At 47.3% G+C, this 12,311-nt stretch overlaps 2 long non-coding RNA genes and 1 pseudogene across 2 annotated transcripts; 1 reads left to right on the forward strand and 2 right to left on the reverse strand.

Moving 5' to 3' along the window:
• Nucleotides 1-1,101: 1,101 nt before the first annotated feature.
• On the forward strand, nucleotides 1,102-3,053 carry LOC136442172 (uncharacterized). Its single transcript, XR_010756968.1, has 2 exons — nucleotides 1,102-1,462; nucleotides 2,083-3,053. It is a non-coding gene; the product is annotated as an uncharacterized lncRNA (long non-coding RNA).
• A 2,542-nt stretch (nucleotides 3,054-5,595) lies between these two features.
• On the reverse strand, nucleotides 5,596-5,728 carry LOC136442766 (5.8S ribosomal RNA; annotated as a pseudogene).
• A 3,167-nt stretch (nucleotides 5,729-8,895) lies between these two features.
• LOC136441825 (uncharacterized) lies at nucleotides 8,896-11,265 on the reverse strand. The gene is made up of 2 exons (XR_010756933.1): nucleotides 10,973-11,265; nucleotides 8,896-9,858 (listed from the first exon to the last, which is right to left on the reverse strand). It is a non-coding gene; the product is annotated as an uncharacterized lncRNA (long non-coding RNA).
• Between the last annotated feature and the right edge of the window lie 1,046 nt (nucleotides 11,266-12,311).

Genomic DNA, 12,311 nt, shown 5'->3' on the forward strand with positions numbered 1-12,311 from the left:
GTTATTGTTACGTCGCCAGTCCTGTTAAACATATTGTAATATGCGTACCCTGCTATTATGACCATTAGACCTTCTTTAAATAAATATAGCCAGTATCTGTATAATGCAATGCCATATTGAATGTTGGGAGTGGAATTTGAAGGTGTCTTTTCTGGAGAGCGGGGTATGTCGTTGGTTCTGCACCCCCCTCCCCTATACGACCATAACATCTGGCAAGAAATGACGTACTAGTAACCTGATTGCACAATCATACGAGTCAATCATACAATAAACTCACCAGAAAGGACCGGCACGCATAATCTTTATGGAAGAATTTTATTAACACCGAAAGTCAAACCGTAGTCAGCTAAACATTGCATCGCGTGCAATGCCCTTTCAAAAATCAAAAGGGAAGAGGGGAGAAAAAACATGGCCAGGACTGTGTTGGTAGATTCTTTTGTTCCTCATGCATGCCATAAAATCCAGGACGATGATGTCAAATGTTTAATAAGGAATCCCTTATAGCCTGGTAATAACCGGAAAAAAGTCAGCAGAACATAGTTTTCGGCCAATGGGGATTTCTATAGTTAAGGGCCTCTAGTTGACTGTCTTCAACGCTGTGAAGATTATGTTAGGGTGCACTTGAGAAACGAAAAACGACTATGTTTGAGTTTAGGGTACAATGTACAAATATAAAAAAAAAAAAAAAAAATCTGTCAGCATATCACCTTCTCACGCCCACTTTGAAACAGCGCTCTGCAAGGGGTCACTGAACTGCAACCGACTCACCCCAAGAGGAAGTTGCGTAAGTAAAAAGCGCCTTGATATGTATACATAAGGAGGAAAATCTTCACATATTAAAGCCGACATACTAGTATTTCCACACAACACAGCACAGTTTTCACATGGATACCGATCATATGCGACGTTTTACCCAGTCTTGATTAATTTTGGCCGTACTGTTTTTTGTACCCACGTCATAGACCCCGCGGGTCCCTGATAAATTCTGTGTTCTGAGACCTTGCATGTACTGTGATGTACGTCGCAACTCAAGTCTTAATTAATTGTGTTAACATAATCATTTGAGTCACGCACAACGGTACTGATTTTGAACAGGGCGTCTATTACGAAGCAGAAACAGTGTCAAAAAGATCGTATACGTTTTTTGAAATGGAATAGGTATGTAATTTAGAATGGAACATGTGTTTTTCAAATCGAATAGGTATGTAATTTAGAATGGAATATGTGTTTTTCAAATCGAATATACAAGTGGTGCTATTATTTTTGAAAGTTGGTATTGTTTTAAAATCTGGTACTATACGATTCCAAAATACCATACGATTTCTGTTTGCTATATCATTTCTGTTTGCTATATCATTTCTGTTTGTACTCCGGAAATGACGCGTTCCGCTCCGGAAGTAGGGTAGGGCATACATCGGACAAGTTCGTGGTCTCCCACGATGTTGCCGGCCATTTGCTTCGGGTAAGTTGTGTTCGTCTTTGGCGAAATACGCCGATATTAACGCACGCCACGTGTTGTCAGTGTCGCTGTGGACACTTGGACTTAATATCGGCCAGTTACGGTTGGTAGTGACCGTCATTTTGTCGACTATCGCCAACATTTGACTCGGGAACTTTTACGTCTGACAGTGTGGGGGAGGGGGGCGTGTTTTCGTGTACCAATATATAACGGTAGATTTCCACCGGTGAATCCTTACGAAAAGAGGAGATTAAATATGGAAATTATGGGTAGAAAGTCAACACAAGTTCTGCTGCTTCTCGGACAATTTTATGACAAGATTTATAAATAATAATAACCTTGATTACCCTCGACTTTGGGGTTGGTGAGCTTGCCGCAAACCGGGCGTTTTGTGTATTTACGACAGAAGGGTAAAAGGGCTAGTCCAGAATGGATGTGTCAAATTAGGGCGTCAAATTAAGGCCGCACAACACAGTACGCAGACTTTTTGTGGATAAAATAATGTTAAAATCCTAAGTTCCTTAGTCTAGTTGCCATACATTGTACCTGTTATGATTGTCAAGCAATAAAATGTTATGTTCTATGTATAATAATTAGTTGCATTTCATGTATTTTCTTCTCAGAGTTCCCAGAAAAGATTCTGTGTCTGCACTGTGGGGTGTGATGCCACACAGGACGCTGAACTTTACCATTGACTTTCTAGAAGATCAGGGCACAGTCGACTTGCCTGAGTCCAGCACACGTTGGGAATACCAACAGGGCTGCCACACGGGGAGTTCTGTAGAGGGCTTGTCAGCCATTATTTTCTAATCCTAAAACATTGGTTACTTGAAAACTGAACTGTTCTCATCAGATTTGAAGGTGATGTTGGAAAACTTGTAAACCTGCTTTTTGGCACAAGACTAAAGTAATTTGAGAGACCATGTTTATCTCAACATAACAGAGCCTTTTATTTAGTCATAGTAGTGTATATTGTTATAAAGATATTCACCTTTCAAAACTGCACAGACCATGTTCTATTTACAGTTTTGGGGGGTCTGTGCAGGCAGATCAAGTTGTATGGATACTGTCCATGCCTAGTATAACAGAGGACTTTGTGTGGTTTGTGGTGCCTCCGTCTAGGCTGAATGAGCCTCGTCACGCTGTTAGAATCACATCAAGAGAGTTCACGCCCAGCTTGGCAGTACAATTAGTGTATGTGTGCCAGCTTTTTACAAACCAGTGAATGACATTCAAGTCAGCATGAAGGCCATGTCAAATATTGACTGTGGTGATGAGGAATACTGAACTTTATGTTGAGAAAATGGTGTATATGCAGTATCAAATAGAATATGTGTCTGAACTTGAGAGATTAGAATAGGTCATCTTTTTTATAAGGGAAAAGTCCATCTCAACAAAAGTTTAGTGGGAGACATCATGATTCAGTCTGAAACGGTGGCAATGTAGTTTTTATTGTAAGAATAACATCACTAGACCATGGTCGACATTCACCTCATATAGCAAGGGGGATTTCTGTTCATTCTATATATCTCTCTATTATTCTATATTCATGTATATGTATATGCAATATCAAAATAAACATTGTAATGTAGAACTTTCCGTGTCAATTTTCTACTTGTGCCTGACATGTTTTTCTTAGTATACTGCAGTCAACATTGCAACACTATGTAGCTGTCAATAGTTCTACTCTTGTAGCATACACCGCAGTCAACACTACAACACTTTGTAGCTTTTAATACTTAACCAGTCATTCCGACACACCTTCCACACAGGTATAAGGCCCCACCCCACATGGCCACAGCTGGCTGGTTGGGCCCATTGCAGCCAGCATAAGCAAGGACATGATTGCCGAACCGGACTTGGTCAACAAGTTACTAATAGGTACATGTAATATAGTCTAGGGCTAGGATTTGGACTTTAGGCCACACGGGTTTCAATATGATTGTGTTTGTATTTTAATGAGATAATTTCTTCACAAATATACAACAACAGGACTGGCTTACAGGTACTTCGGTTACGTAAAGGTTGGTAGCCTATTACGTTCCCATGTAAGGGACAGGAAGGTAAACAACCCCAAACTGTTGTTGAAGTATTGTACTGGCCGGTGAACAATCCCTCTCTGATCTGATTGTACAAGTAAGTAAACAACGTCGTTCCGATGTTAAAGCACCATTGTGTAAGATCAGTCACGTCGCCAGTTCCATCGCGGGTCGACCCAGCCAACGGGCCTAGTTCAGCCACGGACACTCCCATCTCACTTCTTGTCCGTCCCAGCAGTGCGACCGTCACAACACTTATTAGAGCCAATCCTTCTCCTGAAGTTACGGATCCGGCTACCCGACTTCCCTTACCTACATTGGTCTATCGACTAGAGGTTGTTCACCTTGGAGACCTGCTGCGGTTATCGGTACGGACCGACGCGAAAATCGCACGCCTCTCCCTTCCATTTTCAAGGGCCCACCTGAGCGCACCGGACACCGCAAAAGCCGCGGTGCTTTACGGGGCAGCTGTCCCTATCTCCGGGCGAACCGATTCCAGGACACGTGCGCCTTACAAAGAAAAGAGCACTCTTTCCGGGGCTCATACCCACGTCAACGACTTCGCTTGCGTTGCCGCGCCGGGCGAACATTTCCCCGTTCGCGGGAATGTTAACCCGATTCCCTTTCGGTATGCCGGGACGGCTCGTGACGCACAGAATCCCGCGGCCACACCCGCCACCGTACGCCCGACGAACCTCGGAAGGACCCGAGGACCCAACCTCGTTACCGCCGGGAGCAAGCAGAGCGGGCCGGGGCGACGCGCAGTGACCACGAAACCGGGCCCGCACTTCCGAGTGGCCTTCACTTATCACTCATGACCAGCTGACCCATACATGTCCAACTACTGTTCTCACGTGGAACCCTTCTCCGCTAGGCTTTGAATTTCTCGTTTGAATATTTGCTACTACCATCAAGACCAGCACCCGCGGCGGCTCCACCCGGACTCGCGCCCGAGGCTTCGGCGCTCGCCGCGGCGGCCCTCCTGCTCGTCGCGGCCTGGCTCAGTCGGAGTGGACTGCCGCGACGGCCGGGTATGGGCTCGACGCTCCAGCGCCATCCATTTTCAGGGCTAGTTGATTCGGCAGGTGAGTTGTTACACACTCCTTAGCGGATTCCGACTTGGGCCACCGCGGAGACGGCGGGGATACCACCTTGGACATACGGACGGCCCTTCGCCTTCATTGCGCCTCTGGGTTTCGTACAACACCCTTGAGTCGCGCAGGTGTTAGACTCCTTGGTCCGTGTTTCAAGACGGGTCCTGGTCGGGTAGGCGACCGGACCTCGCCGCAGACCCCGGGCGCCCTGCGTGGCGCACCCGTCGACCGCACGACGGGGGCCCGGCCCCTGCCCGACATCACCCCCCCCCCCCCCCCCCGAGAGGGGGCAATGGGCAGACGCGGCGGTCGATTGCCTGTCCTCGGTCCGACAGCGGGCGCCGCACGCATCGCGACTATAACTCCGGAGACCCGAGGGCCCCGGGCACCTTCCGCGGGGACGTGGCCGCCGTCGAACCGGTCGCGGCGCTCCGCCCGGAAGAAGTGCAGCGGGTCCGCACGCCTCGACGCCGGCCGATCGGTCTTACGATCCATGATCGGCCGTCGGGGCGCGACGGACGACGCCTGAATCCTCCGGGCAGACCTTGCGGGTCCACCCGTTTACCTCTTAGCGGTTTCACGAACTCTTTAACTCTCTCTTCAATGTTCTTTTCAATTTTCCCTCACGGTACTTGTTCGCTATCGGTCTCGTGTCCGTATTTAGCCTTAGGCGGAGTTTACCTCCCGCTTTGGGCTGCATTCCCAAACAACCCGACTCCGAGGAGGGGCAGACCGAACGCCACCGTCGCCGCCATGGGCCGGGGCTGACACCCGCTCTGGGAGAGGCTTCGATCACAAGGACATGGGCAACTGTCGACGGACGGAGAGCACCTCCCAAACGCCACAGTTCCCGCGCCCCGTGGAAGCGAAGATTCAGCGCTGGGCTTTCCCGCTTCACTCGCCGTTACTGAGGGAATCCTTGTCAGTTTCTTTTCCTCCGCTTATTAATATGCGTTATATGCGGGTCGTCTCGCCTGAGCTGAGGTCGAGGAGTGGAGTGAGCAAACGCGCTGACCCGGGGCCGCAGAGTGCGTTCGAAGAGTCGATGATCAATGTGTCCTGCATTTCACATTACTTCTCGCAGCTGGCTGCGTTCTTCATCGACACACGAGCCGAGTGATCCACCGCTAGGAGTTGTCGTTTTATTTTCGTTTGATTTCGCATCGAAAGCTTGTCTCTGCCTCTCGGCACCGTCGTTTCAGAGACGGGAAGAAGGCGCCCTTCGGAGTGAAGGGCGGTGAACGAGCGGAAGGACCGGGGCCCGGGGGTCGCTCCACGAACCGGGACCCGCCGCGAAGACCGCTGCGCCCCCTCGACAAAACGCGACCGACCGGCCCGAGCTGGGAAAGAGAGCCGAGGGGTCTATTGCACCTGCCCTTCTCTTGAAGACCTCGGGGAAAGGAATGGAACCTCGGGGAGTGGAGCAGTCGGTCGAGACCGTCGGTGGCGACCGAGAACAGTCCTACCCTCTGCCCAAAGGAGGCCTTGGACCGCAGGATGCCCGCTCGAAGTCCAACGCTTAAGGACAGGTCACTCGTCCGCAAGATGGATTGCATCGAGTCAGAGACCGAAACGCCGCGCCGGGGTGCCGGGGAGGAGTCGTCTCACCTAGGCCGTGAGACTAGCAACTCAACCCCATTCCGCGCAAATCCACGACGCGATGCCCCTCCGCCAGGATATAGGTGCCCCCACTTGTGCACGCCCGCCTAAAACTTTTCGCCGGGAGGACCTGACTCCGTCCTCGACCAGGCTACTCGGGGCGGCTCGCTGGTTTAGCAGGGTATAAGGAACGACGGGCTCACACTGAAGGCACCCGACCAACGTTTCAAGGAAGCTGCCAGGTCCCGCCAAGTGGGTTGGCATGGGTGCTCCTGACACTCCGCCCGCGCTCCTCCGCGAAGGAGGAGCGATTGACGGCAGAGAGCGCCACCTTGTCGAGGCGATAAGGAAGTGTGAGGGTTGGAGTGGCCGCCGACCCTGCGCAACATAAAACCGACCCTCAGCCAGACGTGGCCACGGGACTGACCCGGGGCCGCAGTCTGCGTTTGAAGAATCGATGATCAACATGTCCTGCAACATCGGGGGAGGGTGCCTGAGCGTACGCGCCCGCAGTTGGGTCGGTCCTTTGGACAAGATCGGACAGGGTTGCTCGGCTAGTTTCACCGCCGTCGAGGCGGAACGGGGGGCGTGGGGGTGGTTCACGGACCGTCGGCGGGCGGGCCGGGGTGGTGCCAGGGTCCTCCGAATGCAGACCCCGGTAGAGTCCTTTCCGGGTCGGTGGAGTCGGGGCCGGCGTACGGCCTGTCGGCGGGGGGCGGTGCCGGTGGCTCACCCTACCTTGATAGAGAGTGGTCATCTTTCGTCTAGCGCGGGAAATGACGGCGGACACCGGGTCTCCGGTCAGCACACGCCATCCTCAGTCGTTTTGCTACCCCGCCGATCAGGCTGCCGCTCCCCGCGAGGTCGACCGTGCCACGGGCGTCCGGACGAACCAGCGCTGGGGCAGGGTCTTCCGCGGAGGCGATGCCCTAGTCTTCGGACCCGCCGGTGAACGGACTCACCCCTTCCGTCTGCGTGCGAGGACGCCTTTCGGACTCGGTGGTCGGACTCAACCGGCGGAGGCGTCGCCCGAGAGAGTGGGGGATCGTCCTTCGCGGGACGGCTAGGGCGTTAACGGGAAGCAACGGTCGGTGTAGCCGGGAGTGCTGCAGCTCAGGCTCCCGAGGGTTGGCGGCCTCGCGGCGCGTTCCCGCTGTTCGGCGGCGTGCGGACTACTGCACGGACCGCGGATCGCTCTCTGGTGGATCCCCATTACGGCCGACTGCCCCCGTCACCGTTCTCTCGCCGAGACGGGTTTTGACGGTCATCGCCCGCGCCTCTGCCGGGGATCGTGTCGACTGGTGCAATACAAGAACACAGAGGAGGGAGGAGAGGCAGACCACCTTCGCTGAATTTCATGGACCCCTTTCCAAAGCGGGGCTTACCGAGAGGCTACTCTGTCTGGCTGCCCAATGGAAGGACACCGAGACGCTCATTGTACTTTCGACGGCAACTCACCAGGTGGCGCAAGAGCCTGAGGGGAGGAGGCGTACGCGTTCTTATCCAGGTGCGATGGCATGCGACGATGCCGATGGACTTGTACAATCATTACTACAAGGACGTTGACCTTGACGACCAACTGCGGTCCTCCTGTGTGTTTGACCGCCCGTCCAAAAAGTGGCAGCGGCAACTATTCTGGTGCCTGCTGAAGACAATTTGAATATTGTCACACAGGTCTGCATGCTCTTGGTGAGGGGCATTGGCTGCCAGATAGAGTATAGAACTAACTTAAAGTCGTGTAGAAGTTGTACTGGCTCCTTAGATTGCTAAGTCAAAGTAGGCACTACACGCAACAACATATATTGCAAGTTGCAGCTCTGTAAATAAGATCAGGCATTGTGGAAAAAAACCCTAAAAGCGCCTAATTTGAAATAGATAGTTTTGATTTCAAACTGCAGGCCAACATCCTGAATTTCTAATGTTTATAGCACTCGACAGCCTCTCTGTGGATTTCTACATGTTTATATGCCCTATTCACACTGCAAAGTACAGAAAGAGGCCATAGGGTGTTAATGGATATTGTTCTTACTAGGGCAAGGAACCAGTCTCTTTAAAACCAGTGGTAGTGAAGCAGTTTTGTATGATATGAACTGTTGAAAATTGTACATACAATAAGGAACATTAAGTGAGTCATGTTTTTTTATTAATAGAAAGTAACATTTACAATCTCCATATAGCCCTTACAACAACAGTTAAATCTGAACTTTTGACTATTAGGTGACAGCATGAAGGCCCATGTAATAAATGACCATATTGTTCATCAAAACGACTGCAAAAATTCATTCACAATTGCTGAACTAAATGTCTGTATAGCAACGAAAACTTGACTACCAGTGATAGAGCAAATAAAAAAAATCTAAGAAAACTAGTAATACTGTACTCAAATTGATCAATCCAAATAAATTTATTGGTTCTCTGGTTACTGTATGAAACAAATGGAGTGTAAGATCAGCATGAAAAATACAACACTTTTAATAAACCCCCGTGATAGTCCCATAACATTATGCAGGAATAAGCTTACTGTTAAATGCTGGGGAAAAAACAAACCTTTGAGATGTTTGAGATAAGAGTTTCCGGATGAATGAAATTTAGAATAAAATTTTCAAAGGCAGGGCTTTTCAGGTGTTGAAAAGAGAATTTTGTGGTTGATCTGTACCTGACTGCATGGTCGGCACTGTCAAGCAACAATCCAATACAGATGCTGAACAGTTCATTCAATGTTTTAATAGTAAACATGGCAAATACAATGAAGAGTGCCAGTCCGAGAACCAAGAAATTACACTGGTACAAAAAAGCTTCTTTACATTCAAGGGAGTTAACTTGGCAGAAAATATCTCTTATGCCTTGCTCAGTCAGTTTTATCACAGAAACTTAACTCATACATTTAACAAGGCACTTTTCCTATCAAAAGGTCATGACAGGTAAGGATGAATTCTACGACAAGGATAAAGGTTTAAAGCAATATTAAGTAAAAAATCATGCACATGTAGAAAATGTTTACCTGTCAACGTACAGAAAATCAATTACATGTACAAAGGAACATAGCTGCAACATGCCCAAGGTTACTTAGTAAGATGAGAAATTGACGAGAGACCGTTCTCTGCCATGCTGCAACAAGCAGCCATAACATACCATCATGGATTTACAGTAACTGGCCGTGATGATAACCCAGGGGGCACAGGGATGTCAGATGTAGCTTTAAAGCCATTATGTTCCAATATGCTTTAAAGGAAGTATTGAAATTCATGTGTGCAATTAATCAATCTTCCATACCATCACACCTTCCATTTGACTCCTATAATACAATATGATATTATATTTACTCTAAGAAATGCAAAGTTGTGGAAATTACAAATACAAGAGTTGCTAGTTCTCCCAAGCATCAGTTTGCAATGTTCAAATATATGTCTCTGCAACATGTCAAATTGACATTACTACTACATGTATTTCTGTCCAATTCACACCTCCCACATCTGAACGTCTAGCTTAGATTCCTGGATAGTTCTAAACATTGAACTCAACAGCGATTCTGATATTTCTCCCTGTGAGCGGCAAGACAGGAGAGATAGCAGCATCCCTCCCACTTCATAAGAATCAGTTTCCTGCTGAGATCTCAAGGCTCACAGTGCAGATAATTCCATATCCTGTACATGTTGGCTTAAATCCCCTGCAAGTCAGAAAGAAAGAGGTTGAGAAGCATGAAACCTCATTTTCATCACCAGTCAGTTTAAATGAATCATCCTCGTTCACCAGGACCCTTCCGCTCCACGTTACATCGCTCGCAGAAAGGGCCCTGGTAACACGGGATGGCATCCATGGTTATTGCAGGTCGACGAGACTTGCTGATGAATAATTAATGAGCTAACCCTTATTTGGGACAAACGGCAGTTGTAGCTCATGAATAGTTAATGAGCTAACCCTTATTTGGGACAAACGGCAGTTGTAGCTCATGAATAATTAATGAGCTAGCAGTAACACGTAACCTGATTGGTTGATAGCTTCCCAGCGTTCTTTGCGCGCTTGCTTCCGATGAGAGGAAGCAAACGGGTTTTAACCCCTCTGATTGGCTGAAGCTGTTTTGGTGGCGATATCGTAATAACCATGGATGCCATCCCGTGTTACCAGGGCCCTTTCTGCGAGCGATGTAACGTGGAGCGGAAGGGTCCTGGTGAACGAGGATGAAATGAATAGGACAGTAAAATTGTAGGACAATAAAGAACCATGACATAGGTAGGTATGATAATAGCCCAAGTTGCCAATAACTGGTGTTTATTCTAGAATTTCTACGAATTTTCAATGATTTTTAGCACTACTTTACCCACACAAGGCCTGTGTACTGTGTTGTGCGACCTTAATTTGACACATCCATTCTGGACTCGCCCTTTTACCCTTCTGTCGTAAATACACAAATCGCCCGGTTTGCGGCAAGCTCACCAACCCCAAAGTCGAGGGTAATCAAGGTTAATCTTGTCATAAAATTGTCCGAGAAGCAGCAGAACTTGTGTTGACTTTCTACCCATAATTTCCATATTTAATCTCCTCTTTTCGTAAGGATTCACCGGTGGAAATCTACCGTTATATATTGGTACACGAAAACACGCCCCCCTCCCCCACACTGTCAGACGTAAAAGTTCCCGAGTCAATGTTGGCGATAGTCGACAAAATGACGGTCACTACCAACCGTAACTGGCCGATATTAAGTCCAAGTGTCCACAGCGACACTGACAACACGTGGCGTGCGTTAATATCGGCGTATTTCGCCAAAGACAAACACAACTTACCCGAAGCAAATGGCCGGCAACATCGTGGGAGACCACGAACTTGTCCGATGTATGCCCTACCCTACTTCCGGAGCGGAACGCGTCATTTCCGGAGTACAAACAGAAATGATATAGCAAACAGAAATGATATAGCAAACAGAAATCGTATGGTATTTTGGAATCGTATAGTACCAGATTTTAAAACAATACCAACTTTCAAAAATAATAGCACCACTTGTATATTCGATTTGAAAAACACATATTCCATTCTAAATTACATACCTATTCGATTTGAAAAACACATATTCCATTCTAAATTACATACCTATTCCATTTCAAAACACGTATACGATCTTTTTGACACTGTTTCTGCTTCGTAGTCTATGGCCAAGTGCTGATCACAGTTATTTGAGTTTTGTGGGCACTAATCAAAACCTCAATACTCCACAACCATGCCCCCATTTTTGTTGCTTTGTTCTTTGTTGCTGGGTGAGGTGTAGAACTTATTAAATACCCTGTAGGTACCATTGACATACGAACTGTATCTGTACGTGTTTGTGTGCAAATTTGTATCTGTTTACCCCCAGCATAGAATAAACCACCACATAAAAATAAATTATTCATATACTTTCTTGACTACATCTATAGAAATTTAAAGTTATCTACTACTTTTTGCTGTCCGAAAATTAGATCGTCTTAATTTTGAAATCAAATCCGACCTGTCTGTCATCGCAAAGTCAACAAAAGCTATTTTCCCACGCCGCCATCAGTTTATTACTTTGGAATCTTGCATAAATGCGGGCCCTATATTGTGTTGTCAACAAACAGACGTGTAGGCTTTTGTGAAACACGCCCAGATATGATATCTTTGAAAAGGATTAAAAACGATTAGAACATTTCAATGCACTTTTTAGTGATAACATTCAGACGTTGAAATTAAGGATTTCTTAAATATTTGGACTAAATCCAAACTAACAACAATTCTAACCATCAATTAGCATTAGAGACAACATTACATAAAAACATGAAAATATCGTTTTGTTTAAAATAAGAAAAATATAGCATTGCTTTCTTTTCTAGGTGTCCATGCATAACTTGCACGAAAGGCGGCGAAGCTTCGTGAACATGGGGACTCTACCGTTTCTTATTCTTCTTACAGCCGTCCACGTAGGAGGTGTGTTTTATTTGTTATTGTACTTTTGGTGTAAAAGGTTTTCATAATTCCATTTTTTCAATCTACACTGTGGTAAAGTTGGGGTGTACTTTGCAATTTGATTATAATCTAGTTGACTTCTGTAAGTATATATCAACACGTTGAAAAAAGAAAGGAAGGCTACTAAATAGTTTCATTTTGTATCCA

Source organism: Branchiostoma lanceolatum, chromosome 9, assembly GCF_035083965.1.
Source record: "Branchiostoma lanceolatum isolate klBraLanc5 chromosome 9, klBraLanc5.hap2, whole genome shotgun sequence".
NCBI lineage: Eukaryota > Metazoa > Chordata > Leptocardii > Amphioxiformes > Branchiostomatidae > Branchiostoma > Branchiostoma lanceolatum.